Source organism: Heteronotia binoei, chromosome 4 (assembly GCF_032191835.1).
Source record: "Heteronotia binoei isolate CCM8104 ecotype False Entrance Well chromosome 4, APGP_CSIRO_Hbin_v1, whole genome shotgun sequence".
Lineage (NCBI taxonomy): Eukaryota > Metazoa > Chordata > Lepidosauria > Squamata > Gekkonidae > Heteronotia > Heteronotia binoei.
In genome coordinates, this window is record NC_083226.1 from 129,846,800 (window position 1) to 129,860,874 (window position 14,075).

Below are 14,075 nucleotides of genomic sequence, written 5' to 3' on the forward strand. Positions count from 1 at the left end.
CGTTTCAGATCAATGTGCATTTACATTCTAACAGTTCCTTAGGAGCTAAAGGATTGTATTTATATTTAAAGGAAACATGAATAACAATCTAAGTTCATTTCATTAGTGACTTTCTGTCATTCTACAAAGATAATGATATAAAATATACAAGCTTAGCTTCCCTATCATAAAATCTTGTCCAAATATCCAAATGTGTTCCAGCTAAAATCTAGTAATAACTTGGAGTGGCAACTTCAGCAGAGCTATACCTGTCCACTGGGCTTCAAAAGGTATGGCTTTGGATAGTGCTGTTACAGAGCCATTCTATGCAAGGATGCTCAGAAGTTCCACTGTATTCAGCAGGGTTTATTCCCAAGGAAGTGTTCCTAGGATTGCAGTGGACAATACTCTGCCTGGAAATAAGTCCTATTGAATAGTCTTCACAGTAGGATTCTTACAGGGCCCAGGGAACAAGCCCCATTTCACAGCGATTCTGAATAGATATCAAGGATTGCACTGACAACAGAGCTGATCTCCCAGTAGTTTTGTAATAAATAATCCTAATGGCTGTTGAAATGTTTGGATTCTGTCAAAGTGAATCTGTCATGACTAGTAAACCAACAGCCATTCATTGATTACATCTATCCTTCCCACCCCGCCCAATCAAATGTCTGTCAAAATATCAGTATCTAGAAGAAGGGTGGCCAAACTTGCTTAATGTAAGAGCCACATAGAATAAACATCAGATGTTTGAGAGCCACAAGGCATGAATGTCAGATGTTTGAGAGCTGCAAGAGGGAGGAAGGGAGGAAGATGGGGAGGGAGGAGGGAGAGGTGGAAATAAAGCAATTTTAACTTTAAATGCATTCTTCAAGCTTCCAGCTGGCTTGGCTTAGAAAAGTGATTTAAAGAGACAAATGCCTTCTCCAAGCTGGCCGATTGGAGGGAGGGAGGTGGCTTCAAGAGCCACACAATATGTGTGAAAGAGCCACATGTGGGTCCCAAGCAACAGTTTGTCCCCCCTGGTGTAGAATTACAATTCCAGTTAAATTCAGGTGGGTAGCTGTGTTAGTCTGAAGTAACAGAGCAAAGTTTGAGTCCAGTGGCACTTTAAATTTCCTTAAGCCTCAAACTGCTATTTCCTGATTAGTTGTATTTATTCCACCTAATTGCATTGTTTATAGGTACCATCATCTATTATGTGTTATATCCAAATCTGTTCCAGTACTTTACACACACTAAAATATTTATGACAAGATTCACATCAAGCCCCTCTCTGTCTCAACTCCTTCTTTAGTGCCTCCTTCTGTAATTTTCCCTATAAAAATTCCCTATCATTCCCTCTGGTATAATGATTTTCTTTTCACAGCATCTGAAGAAGTGAGCTCTGACTTCATAAGCTCATGCAGAAATAAATGCTATTAGTCTTTAACATGCTGCTGGAATTCTGGTTTATATTCCAGTCAACCAAGCAGAATGTGGAGAGAACCTCAACTATATCAACCACTAATGTAAAAGAATATTACTTGATCAGTCATCAATGTGTGAAAAGCTCACAATCTCCCTCTGGTGGAGAGCCAGTTTGGTGTAGTGGTTAAGTGTGCGGACTCTTATCTGGGAGAACCGGGTTTGATTCCCCATTCCTCCACCTGCACCTGCTGGAATGGCCTTGGGTCAGCCATGGCTCTGGCAGAGGTTGTCCTTGAAAGGGCAGCTGCTGTGAGAGCCCTCTCCAGCCCCACCCACCTCACAGGGCGTCTGTTGTGGGGGAGGAAGGTAAAGGAGATTGTGAGCCGCTCTGAGACTCTTCGGAGTGGAGGGCGGGACATAAATCCAATATCATCTTCTTCTTCTCTACAGCAAATATCAAGAAAGTATTTACTATAAAGAAGTCCAAACATTGATGTATGGGTCACCTTGGTTTTGGTAACTTTAAATTCCTCATTAGAGATAACAGAGAGGGGGGGAGATTCATTCTCCTTCCCTAAATTGTCCCCAAATAACTTCATCAGTTTAAAAACAGATACCCTAAAACAAGCCTATCATAAAGCCAAAGAAAGAATAGAGTAGTAAGAGAGTAAATTTATCAGTAGAAAAACAATTGATGACTAGAGTTTATCAATGACTGGCTTAAAACTGTAGAACAGTCCAGTGACACCTTTAAGACCAACAAAATGTTATTCAAGGTATGAGCTTTCATGTGCATGAACACTTCTTCCTCACTGAGGGGTAGTTTGCCTACAAGCATCCTTTATTTAATAGCCTCAAAGATCTTGCATGGCAGGCAGTTTGATCAAAATGTACACAAAATGGATGCCAAACTAGCAGGCCTCACAGACATGTCTGGGCAGCAATTCTGGAAGGTATAATGTCAAGGTGTTTGACCCTCCTGTGACCTCCTCTCCATCATAAGTGCAAGACAACAGACTTCCAAAGAAAACAGGCTTCCTGTAGTGTATCAGTAAATAATATGCGACCGGGCGCAGGGGCAACCGGGCCGTCCCGGAAGCCCCAGCGCAGGGCGCGAATCTCCCCGCCTATCAACAGCTGTGGCGGGAAGTTCAACGGGTCAGGATTGGCCTGACCAACCCTGTAGGTTGTACCGGGGATTGTATATAAGTGGGACCCGGCCCGCGTGTTCCCCCTTCTTGCAACGTGCTCCTAATAAACCATGTTGCCCTACTCTCGTCTCCGCTTCGAGTACGTTACACTGGCGACGAGGATGGGATTCTAGCCTTATCGGCTACGACGGAGATCGTGGGCAACGAACGACCGGTCGCGACCGCCGCCGCCACCATGGCCAACCAGGGCGGAATCACCGGCTACCTCGAGGCCTTCGACCCTGCAAATCCAGAGGGCTGGGAGTCCTACTCGGAACGGGTCGAGTTCTACCTCCGGGCCAACAAGGTCACCGACGCCGGAGCAAAGAGGGATGTTCTCCTGAGCGTATGCGGGCCTGCCACGTTCGAGATCGCAAAGGGTCTCTCGGCGCCCGCCCGCCTGGCGGAGAAATCCTACGAGGAGATCATCAGACTCCTCACGGGCCACTTCTTGCCGCAGCCCTCCCGGGTGGCTCGCAGATTCCTGTTCCACAGGAGGGACCAGGCGGCAGGAGAATCGGCCGCCGACTATCTGGCGGCCCTCCGCAAGATCGCCGGGAACTGCAACTTCCCCCAGCTGGAAGACACGCTGGCCGACAGATTTACGTGGGGCCTCCGCGACGAGAGGCTCCAACAGAAGCTCTTCGCAAAAGAAGAGCTCACCCTCCAGAGCGCCTTCAGCGAAGCGGTGGCGTTCGAGAGGACCTCCAGGACTTTTCCCAAGACCCGGTCCGACGCCGTCCACCACGAGGAGCTGGACCACGACCGCATGGAGGAGAGAGAAGCCTACCAACTGCGTCGCCCCGCCGGCCCACCCAACAGAGCGGCCCAACGCCCTCGAGCGGCCGATCGACCACCAGCGTCGGAGAGGGTTCCGGCCACCAAGTGCGCCAGCTGCGGCGACTCCCACGATCGGAGAGATTGCCAGTACCGGACCTGGGACTGCCGGAGCTGCGGGAAGACCGGCCACATCGCCAGGGCTTGCCGGGCCAAGCTCAACCGCCGGAGGCCGACCACGCACCACGAGTCAGCGGAGTCCCACTCAGCAGACTCCACGTCCCTACAGGTACTGAACTTGCCCCACGCCACCCCCGATAAAATTAAAGTGGCAGTCCTCATCGAAGGGAACCCCTGCCAAATGGAGGTGGACTCAGGTTCCTCCATTTCCCTCATAGCGGAGGAGACCCTGAGGGAACTGTGCCCCCGGCAGCGGCTGCAACTACGGCCGGCGAACTTCATACTCCGGGACTTTCAGAAGAACCCGGTGCAAATTGCGGGGTGGGCGCGGGTGCAAGTCGAGAGGGGGTCCTTCTACGGGCCGCTGGACATCCTGGTGGTAAAGCGCCAACTTGCCACCCTGCTGGGGCTGGATTGGTTCAAACCCTTGGGGATACGCGTGGAGGGGGTGGGGCAAACCTTAACGCCCAGCGGGTTCGGGGAGATTTGCAAAGAGTTCCCCGAAGTATTCGACGGGTCCCTGGGAAGCTACAAGGGCCCGGCCATCTCCCTGCCCCTAGACCCCACGGTCAGGCCGATTCGGCTCAAGGCACGGAGGGTTCCGTTCGCCTTAAAGCCCAAAATTGAGGCCGAACTAGACCGCCTCACAGCCCAGGGAGTCCTGGAGCCAGTGGACTACGCCCCCTGGGAGACCCCCATCGTAACCCCACTAAAGCCAAACGGGGAGGTGCGGATCTGTGCAGACTACAAATGCACGATAAACCGGGCACTGCAGGATAACCCCTACCCAGTGCCGGTGGTGAGCCACGTCCTGGCTGCCCTCGCGGGGTCTAAAATCTTCGGGAAGCTGGATCTGGCCCAGGCCTACCAACAGCTCCCGGTAGACAATAAGACGGCCGAGGCCCAGACGATAGTCACGCACAGGGGGGCCTTCCGGGTGAGGAGGCTACAGTTCGGGGTAAGCGTCGCTCCGGGGATCTTCCAGAGTATAATGGACGCTCTCCTTAAAGGGATCCCCGGAGTCCAGCCGTTCTTTGATGACGTTTTAGTCGCCGCCCCGGACCACGAAGAATTCGGCAACCGCCTAAGAGAGGTGCTCCGCCGGTTCCAGGCTGCGGGGCTGAAGGTCAAGAGGGAGAAGTGCCTGCTGGGGGTTCCGCGGGTGGAGTTCCTGGGGTTCGCCGTGGACGCAGCGGGAATCCACCCCACGGAAGAAAAGACACGGGCCATCGTGCAAGCTCCGGCCCCCACCTGCAAAGCGGAGCTACAAAGCTTCTTGGGGGTCCTTAACTTTTATCACTCATTCCTCCCCCACAAGGCAGCCCTAGCAGAGCCCCTTCACCGCCTACTGGATAAAAAAGCCCCTTGGGTTTGGGGCAAACGACAAGCCGCCGCGTTTCAGGCGGTCAAGGACGTGCTGGTGTCCAATGCGGTGCTCCACCATTTTGACGAGGGCCTGCCCGTCATCTTGGCTTGCGATGCGTCGCCGTATGGGGTGGGAGCAGTCCTGGGGCACCAACTCCCGGACGGGAGGGAGGTGCCGGTGGCGTACTACTCCCGCACACTGACACCGGCAGAGCGCAATTACGCGCAGATAGATAAGGAGGCTCTGGCGATTGTGGCGAGGGTCCGCAAGTTCCATGAGTATCTGTACGGGCGGAGGTTCACCATAGCCACGGACCACAAGCCCCTCTTAGGTCTGCTGGCCCCAGATCGACAAACCCCCCAAATCCTGTCACAGCGCGTGTTGAGGTGGAATCAATTCCTCAACTCCTACACTTACGCACTGGTACACCGGGCCAGCAAGGCTATGGGTCACGCAGACGCGCTCAGCCGCTTGCCGCTTCCGGAAATGGGTCCAGACCCCGCCCCCGCACACCAGGTCATGCTGATGGAAAGCCTCCCAGAGCCGCCCCTTCATGCAGCGGAGGTCGCCAAGGCCACCCAGAAACATAAGACACTTGCACGGGTGCTCGACTGGGTGGTGAGGGGGTGGCCAGAGGGGAACATGGGGGAAGATTTCAAACCCTATAAGGTCAGGAGGGAGGAACTAGCGGCCCACAAGGGGTGCCTACTATGGGGAAGTAGGGTGGTGATCCCGCCCCCGCTGCAAAGGCGTATTCTAGAATCCCTCCATGAGACCCACCCCGGCATAGTTCGTATGAAGGCCCTGGCCAGAAGCTACGTCTGGTGGCCGGGAATGGACGGGGAAATAGAGAGTTGGGTCCGCAGGTGCCAGACGTGCCAAGAGTCGCGGCCCGAGCCTCCCAGCGCCCCCGCCACTAGGTGGGAGTCCACCAAGAAACCATGGTCGAGACTCCACCTCGACTTCGCGGGGCCATTCCAGGGGCAGATCTTCATGATAATTGTGGACGCCTACACCAAATGGCTCGAGGTCATCCCCGTAGGGTCCACCTCGTCCGCAGCCGCAATCCGAGCATTACGCAGGGTCTTAAGCACACACGGTATCCCGGACACCATAGTCTCGGACAATGGGACCGCTTTCACGTCCGCAGACTTCCAGGCGTTCCTCCAGCGATACCTTATTAGGCACATAAGGGCGGCCCCCTTCCACCCAGCCACCAACGGCCAGGCAGAGCGGATGGTCCGCACCACCAAGGAAGCCCTGGGCCGTATTGTACAGGGAGACTGGGACCACCGATTAGCGGCATTCCTATTCGACAATAGGATCACCCCCAACCCGGTCACAGGGGTTAGCCCGGCCGAGCTCCTCATGGGGCGAAAGCTCATAACTCGGCTGGACAGACTACACCCTGACCGGGCGTCAGACACCCGCGAGAGCCCCGAGATCCGGGACGCAGTCAGGGGTTTCTTTGCGGGCGACCCGGTCTACGCCCGGAACTACGCAAGGGGGCCCAATTGGGTGGCGGGCCGAGTGCTACGAGTCCCGCCATTACGACATATCTACGGAGGGGGGCCAGGTACTACGGCGGCACATAGACCAATTGAGGCGCCGCACGCTACCAGAGGAACTGGCAGACACAGAAGAGGCAAGAGCCGGAGAGGAGCTCATCGGGGACCGACCGGAGGACGCGGCCCTATCACCCCTAACACCGGCCCAGGCAGCACCGGAACCGCCAGAGCCCAAAGGTGCCGAAGAACCAGTCCGGCCGCCACCGTCCGCACCAGGGTCCCCCACGGCATCAGATGCGGTGGCGGCGCCTCCCCCGCAGGACCTCCCCAGACGGTCCACCCGAGAGCGCCGACCCCCCGCATATCTGCAAGACTATGTTCATTAACCAGGGGGGGAGGGGTGTAGTGTATCAGTAAATAATATGCGACCGGGCGCAGGGGCAACCGGGCCGTCCCGGAAGCCCCAGCGCAGGGCGCGAATCTCCCCGCCTATCAACAGCTGTGGCAGGAAGTTCAACGGGTCAGGATTGGCCTGACCAACCCTGTAGGTTGTACCGGGGATTGTATATAAGTGGGACCCGGCCCGCGTGTTCCCCCTTCTTGCAACGTGCTCCTAATAAACCATGTTGCCCTACTCTCGTCTCCGCTTCGAGTACGTTACACTTCCAAAACAACAGGCTTCCCCATACAAATGGACAATCTCATCAATGTCATAACCCCATCTCCCCATCCCACATGTACCTTTCTGTAGCTACACTTAACACCAACAGCTTTCCCATCCAATGCAATGAATGGGCCATCAAGTTTACCATTAGCTACCATAGTTTGTCCCAGACAAAGCAATCAAAGCTTTGCCCAAATCATTATTTTACTTCAAGAAAACCATTTCAGACCTCTCCCACATCATTGTCCATCTCACAGGAAACACATTAAGTCAGTCTTAATGTGTTTCCCATGTGATACTGTGGTATATGTTCTGGTTACCTCTAAATTAAATTGCTGCAATGTGCTCTAAAGGGAGCTGCCCTTGAAAAGCTTTAGAAGCTTCAATTGGTACAGAATGCTGCAGCCAGGATGTCAACTGGAGTGGGGCATAGAAACCATTTAACTCCAACCTTGGTCTATCTACACTGGCTTCCAATTTGTTTCTGGACACAATACAAGGTGCCAGTCTTTACATTCAAAGCCCCATATGGTTTGGGACCAATATGCCTGAAGGATCACCTAATCCTTTATGAACCTCCCAACCATAACATGTCATTTTTGCAGGGCCTAGTTTGGGTGCCCCCACATCTGAGATCAGTCCAGTAGCAACCCAGGAGAGGGCCTTCTTGGTCATGGCACCAAAGTTTTTGAACTCTCTTGCCAAGGAGATTCATCTGCCACCTTCTGTTGCCGTCTTCTATCAATAGAATGGTTTTTCCCCCCCATTTCCTCAGTGATCCTGCCTTCTAGTGTTTTTATGTTTTGTATGTATTTTTAAAGGTAAAGGTAGTCCCCTGGGCAAACACCAGTCGTTTCCAACTCTGGGGTTACATTGCTTTCACGTTTTCACAGCAGACTTTTTACAAGGTGGTTTGCCATTGCCTTCCCCAGTCATCTACACTTTCTCCCTAGCAAGCTGGGTACTCATTTTACCGACCTCGGAAGGATGGAAGGCTGAGTCAACTTGGAGCCGGCTACCTAAACCCAGCTTCCGCTGGGATCGAACTCAGGTAGTGAGCAGAGCTTTGGACTGCAGTACTGCAGCTTTACCATTCATGGTGCAGAGTGGTAAGCTGCAGTACTGCAGTCCAAGCTCTGCTCATTACCTGAGTTTGATCCTGGCGGAAGCTGGGTTCAAGTAGCCAGCTCAAGGTTGACTCAGCCTTCCATCCTTCCAAGTTTGGTAAAATGAGTACCTAGCTTGCTGGGGGGAAAGTGTAGCCGCCCTGAGCCACTTGTGGGAAGGGCGGGATATAAATCCCAAATAAATAAAATAAATAAATAAATGACTGGGGAAGGCAATGGCAAACCACTCCATAGAAAGTCTGCTGTGAAAACGTTGTGATGCAATGTCACCCGAGTCGGAAACGACTGGTGCTTGCACAGGGGACTACCTTTTTTAGTGCATTTTTAAATGTTTTTTTTTTTTAACACTTCTTAAAATTATTTGGTAGGGGGGTTGATTTTAATGGTTTTATAATGCAATTTTACCTTCTATGTTTAAATTGTTAACTTCCTTGGTAGCCCTTGTAAAGGCAGAAAAGTAGAATAAAAGTTTTGTAAATAAAATGAATAATGCTATGACTAGACTAGCTATGTGTCCTTTCACATGCCCACCTGGCAACCAGGAACTTGGCTATAGGAAGGGATGTGAACCAACATCTGTAGAGCTTGTATGCCTACCAGCCACCTGGAGAGTAATTAAATGGCTGCTTTTCCTTGTCAAGAGGTATCTATAGCACTTATTCCCCCTCTGCAGAACAGCAACAAGAGACTAGCTCATGGTGCTGGGGCCACAGAGGCATGTTGCTGGGGTCTGAGGATGGGGCTGAGCATGTGCTGACCTTAATCCATGTGGAACAGAAGGCACTAGTCTTGTTGCACCTACTCACATTCATAACTGTTTGGGCAGAGGCTTATCTGTACCTGCATGATGTCCATGGGTAGCACTGAAGTCGAAACATCTCCTCTATATGCTCTATCTCCTCCTCTATATGCATTTCTCTGTATACAGATCTACTGTATGGCAAGGGCTTCTGTTAACCCACTTTTCTCTCTGCACCTATAGCACATTCCTTCTTCTCTTTTTTGGCTCAATACAGGTGCCACACTCTCTGCTGCACCAGATTTCCTTGTTATATCTCCCTTTTACTCTGCACTTCTTAGCATCTCATTTCTTTTTCTTTCTACACTAGCACTAGATCTTTTTGCACCCACTCCAGTTAGTTTTTACATTTTGTTCTTGCTCAGTTTTTCTTGCGCAGCATCTTTTAATATTCTCCTTTCTTGCCTGTTGTTCTCTAATCCTCACTGAATTCTCTCGGCTTGGCTTCGCGAACGAAGATTTAAGAAGGGTGCAATAGTCCACGTCTGCTGCAGGCTCGCTGGTGGCTGACAAGACCAATGCGGGACAGGCAGGTCCGGCCACAGTGGCTGCAGGGAAAAGTCTGATTTAGGGTTGGTGCCTCACTGCATTACAAATATTCTTAAGCACCTTTTTACGTGTGTGGCAGCAAACTCAGATTTTCAACTGAGTGTACTCTAGATAGAGACCTGCTGCCCAGCAGTTGTTCAATTCATATAGCTTTCGTTTTAGATGCACACTTAAAATATTGCATGTACCCTAAAATACAAGATATTCATCAGTCTCAAAGAAGACTTCAATCCATCCTGGCTGTGCACAAATGGCTGGCTGGTTGCAAAAAAGCTGGAAAAACTGGTGCAAACTTCACTCAGTGACTCTGAATCCAGGAAGAAAAGAAGCAACACAGAATATAAAGATAGGTATTCTCCCATCCCTCATCCTGCCCCCATTATGAATGATGTGGTGTGGGCCATGGAAGAGGTGAAGAAGTGCAACAAACAATAGCTGCAGAGTACTCCCCAAGAAGCTAAAAATAGTGGGAAAGGGAGTTGCATTAACTTGTGCAGACTTACGTGCATCAATATGTGTAAATTTGCCAAACTGTCAAAGATCACAGCACAGCAACAGCTTCATTCAGAAAGCAGCTCCCTGCACTTTAATGGCTAGCAGGAAGTGAGAGAAATGGCATCTACAAACAGAGGTATGTTATTCAGACCTTCTGCACAGATCTCATTAGCCTCAGCCTGCTTGTTGATTAGGGAGGAGATGGCTTCCAGGCTTACACTGGATCGGATACCTGAGAAATCCTCCACATGGAAAGCCCTAATAAAATTTAGTAGAGCTTTGTTTTTTCTGATAGGTTTGTAGCAAATGTCAATCTTAGCACCTATATTTTCTAAGACATGTTTTATTATCTGTTCGGTGGTGATTGCATTTGACAACTGTAATAACTGCTGTATCAGAAAATAAATCCTGACTTCATATTTTTGTTATTGGAAATTAATCATTTAAGCATTTGAAGTTATTTTTCTCCCTGAGATATAGATTACAGATGGCTCAGTTGCAAAACAAACGTCTATCCCGCAGTGCAAATACTCTCCAGTAGATGGCACTGTGTAATCATTACTGAACCAGACAATCAATGTCCTTCATTAAATGAGGAGTAGGAAGAAGCCTTAATACACTGGAAAGATGTGATTTTTTTAGTGCCTAGTACAAATGCCACAGAAATCAACCAAAGCTTCCATTGCTTTCAATGAGATTCATATGAACAGTACAGTATCTTTTAGTGTGTATGTGTAGGGCAGGGAAGTGGTGGGGGAGAAAAAGAGAGAAAAAGGTAAATACAGGAAAATAAGGAAGAACTTTTCAGAGCAATAAAATACATGTTTATGGTATACTGCTATTTAGAGCTGTGGTGATTATTCAAGGAAGTTTCATTATAGAACTCTGTGCTCATTCACAGGATCAAAAAATGACAAGGAATGAAACAACACCATTAATTCAATAGCATTGCATCTGGCAACCCCAGGGAGAAATTGAAGTGTACTGACATCACTTCCAGAAGTGCTTTTACTACAGAGCTTTTGTAACTTCCACAGCAGTCACTATGTCACTTCTGTTGGGGTTTTTTTTAACCAAAAATGGCATCAGCACACCAGAGTGACACCAGCTCATGCCCCATTTACATAAGCCCCCATATTTCCTCCTGTCAATGCCTCAGCATTGGAATGCTGGGAGGTCTCTTACTATAGCAGGAGGCCTGGCAAACCATCCATCATCTGTCTTCCTATCTGTATATATAAAACACATGTCACTCTTTCGTATGCTCTAAAAAGCTTGCACCTTGCCATAACTATAAAAACAAAACAATCAAAGAGAAAATGATTAACTGCAACTAGTTCAGTAGGCCAAACTAGATAAAACACAGTATCCAACTTTGTTTCAGCCAACTCTTCCTTCAAACTTGTTACTCCAAATGCCAATTGGAAAAGGGAAGCCTTATAACTCTCACTCTCAGGGAACAACAATCCAGAGTCTCAGGGGCAGGTGCTGCAAAGACTCTGTCTCTAGTGTCCTTACTTTATAACACACGGTCTGACCAGAAAAAAGTAACTGATGTGAGGGCGAATGTGAAGAAAATCTCTGGTGCATGTAGGTCCCCGTCTGTGAAGAGCTTTACATTTTAAATTCAAAACCTTTATTTGGGTTAAGAAAGACATAGAAAAGCATTGCAACTAACATAATGCAGAATGAATGTGCCCCCAATATTCATGCAAAACATGCTGTAATAGATAGAATAGAAATAACCCAACAGTGTGGAGGATTCCTGTAATAGGAAAAGGTAGAGCTTGATAAAGGAGACTGATAAAACAATCTCCTAAGTAATAGCTATTATATGTTTATTTAAAAAGCCAAATCCAGGATCTCATGCTGGATCTAAACTTTTCCTGATGGACAAATTTGTCCTAAGGATGAGTGCTTCCATCTAGTGCCTCCAAAATCTCATCTGGATCTTTTTATCTGCATCTGTCCAACCGTTGCCTCAAGGGGGTGGCTGCAGACAGGGACAGCAGCTCCCAGATGTCTTATCAAAGAAATATAGTGTTGAACGTTATCAGTAGGAATAAGGGATTCCTCCTGCTCAGTCCTGATTTGGATTTATCTTTAATCCAAGGTTTTGCTCTGATAATCCTCCATCAAATTCCATGATACTTCAAAGAACAGAGACCAAGGATTAAAGAGAGAATGCTCCTCACCCTTTGCCCAGTTCTGCGGAGACCATGGAAGAAGCTTTTTTTAAAAAAAAAGTTTCAAAGGCTCACACTTTTACAAACTCAAGAATTACATATCCTGGGATAAATGCATCAATGTGTTCAAATTTAAAATGTGTCAAATTAATGGAAGTCAGTGAGCTCAATCCATAAGTTTTTCAGCATGCAAAGGGGCTCCATGTCTTCACATGGTAGGGAACAGTGCAGTTGTGGGCTTCTGCAACAGAGAAACAAAAATCATGAAAGAAAGTCCTTTGAACCTGTTACTCCCTGTGTGGCTGAAGCTGGAAAAAAGAGAGATGTGTTTACAACATACATAGGGCTAATTTTGAAGAGGGTGTACTGTAGTAGCAGTATGAAAGTGCACAACTTTGGACTTCTGTAACCTAGAAACAGCAGAAACAATAGATGCCACATGAAATGTCTGTTGCTCTGTCAGAACCCTTACTACCCCATCAATCAGATAAATATCACCCACCAAAGCTGCCTGTGTCCCATAATCAGACTAGAAGACAGAGCAGCTTCAGAACCCTGGATGGCACATTTTTGAGTGTCATCCAGGAACCCTGATATTGAGTTGCCACTTCACACTCACCAATTTCCGCATCAGGTTTTTAGCATAATGAAAGATAGACACAGGTCTAAAATGGCACTATCCTGGATACAAATTAATGATCTAGCCTGCTTTTTATTCCTAAATCATTCTTGGCAATGAACTCCCTTCTCTCATATATTTCTACACTTTGCTAGTCCATAATTTGCATATATAAGATCAGTTTTACCAGACCAGCCATAGCTCCACTCAGTTCAGAACTGTGTTTCCGGCAGGAGGCAACCAGATGCCTCTGAAAGCTTACAAGGATGGTATGAAAGTGCTGCTTTCTCCCTTGCATTTGACCCCGCACTAGGTGCCAAAATAGGTCCTTGGAAACAGATGCAGGGCCAGTAGCCTGGCTGCTGCCAAAAAGCCACTAGGCAGTGGGAGTAAGTTTAGGGCTGGGGGCAGTGGGGGGGGGGGGAGAAGAAACAACGTGAAGAAGCAAAACACTGGGCAGGAGAAAGTCAGTTCCCAACTGACTTTTTCCTGCAAACTATGCAGACAAACTTATTTTCTTCTGCAGTGTGGCAAGCACAGATCCAGGAACCAGCACAAGACAGAACACCACTTCTAATCCATGCTGAATATCTAGGTCCAGGCAGAAGTACATCAAATCTAATTCTGGGACTACTGAGATTTTAAAAAAAAAAATGTTATAATTTGTCTGTCTCTGTCTCACAGCTCCTTTGAGGCCTTAGATCAGGGGTGTCAAACATGCAGCCCGCGAGCCGCATGCGGCCCGCAGAGGGCTCCAATCAGGCCCTCCAGCAACTGGCTGTTGTCTGCTTCATTTTATCTTGCCTGCTGTGTTCGGTCGCCATTTTGTGTTTCTCCCCAGCAGTCAATCGGCCAGCAAATTAGCCTTTCTTAGCTCCTTCTCTCTCCGCCTTCCTTTTCCCAAAGGGAGGAGGAGAGAGGAGGAGCCTTAGCCAATGAAACAGCCTTGCTCTATAGCTCTGCTGGGTGATTAAGTTTGCCAGACTCAATTAATCACCCTGCAGAGCTACTGAGCCAAGCCTCTCTTCCTTCCTGGCTGAGGCTTCTCCCTCTCCTTGTGCCCCGGGGGAAGAAAGGAAAGAGCCAGAGCTTCCTTTGCCCAGTCCCCACCATCAGGAGAAATACAAAGAAAGCACTTTTAGGACTAGCAACGTTTCATTGAAGGTATGAGCTTTTTGCCTTGCTACAGAGAGAGAGAGTTTGGTTGGGCTTGCTATGGGTACAAC

The 14,075-nt window shown here is 48.9% G+C and overlaps 1 protein-coding gene across 1 annotated transcript in view; it reads right to left on the bottom strand.

Moving 5' to 3' along the window:
* The window catches only part of VCAN (versican), a 237,927-nt gene that overhangs the window by 15,175 nt on the left and 208,677 nt on the right, over window positions 1-14,075 (bottom strand). The window lies entirely within an intron of this gene.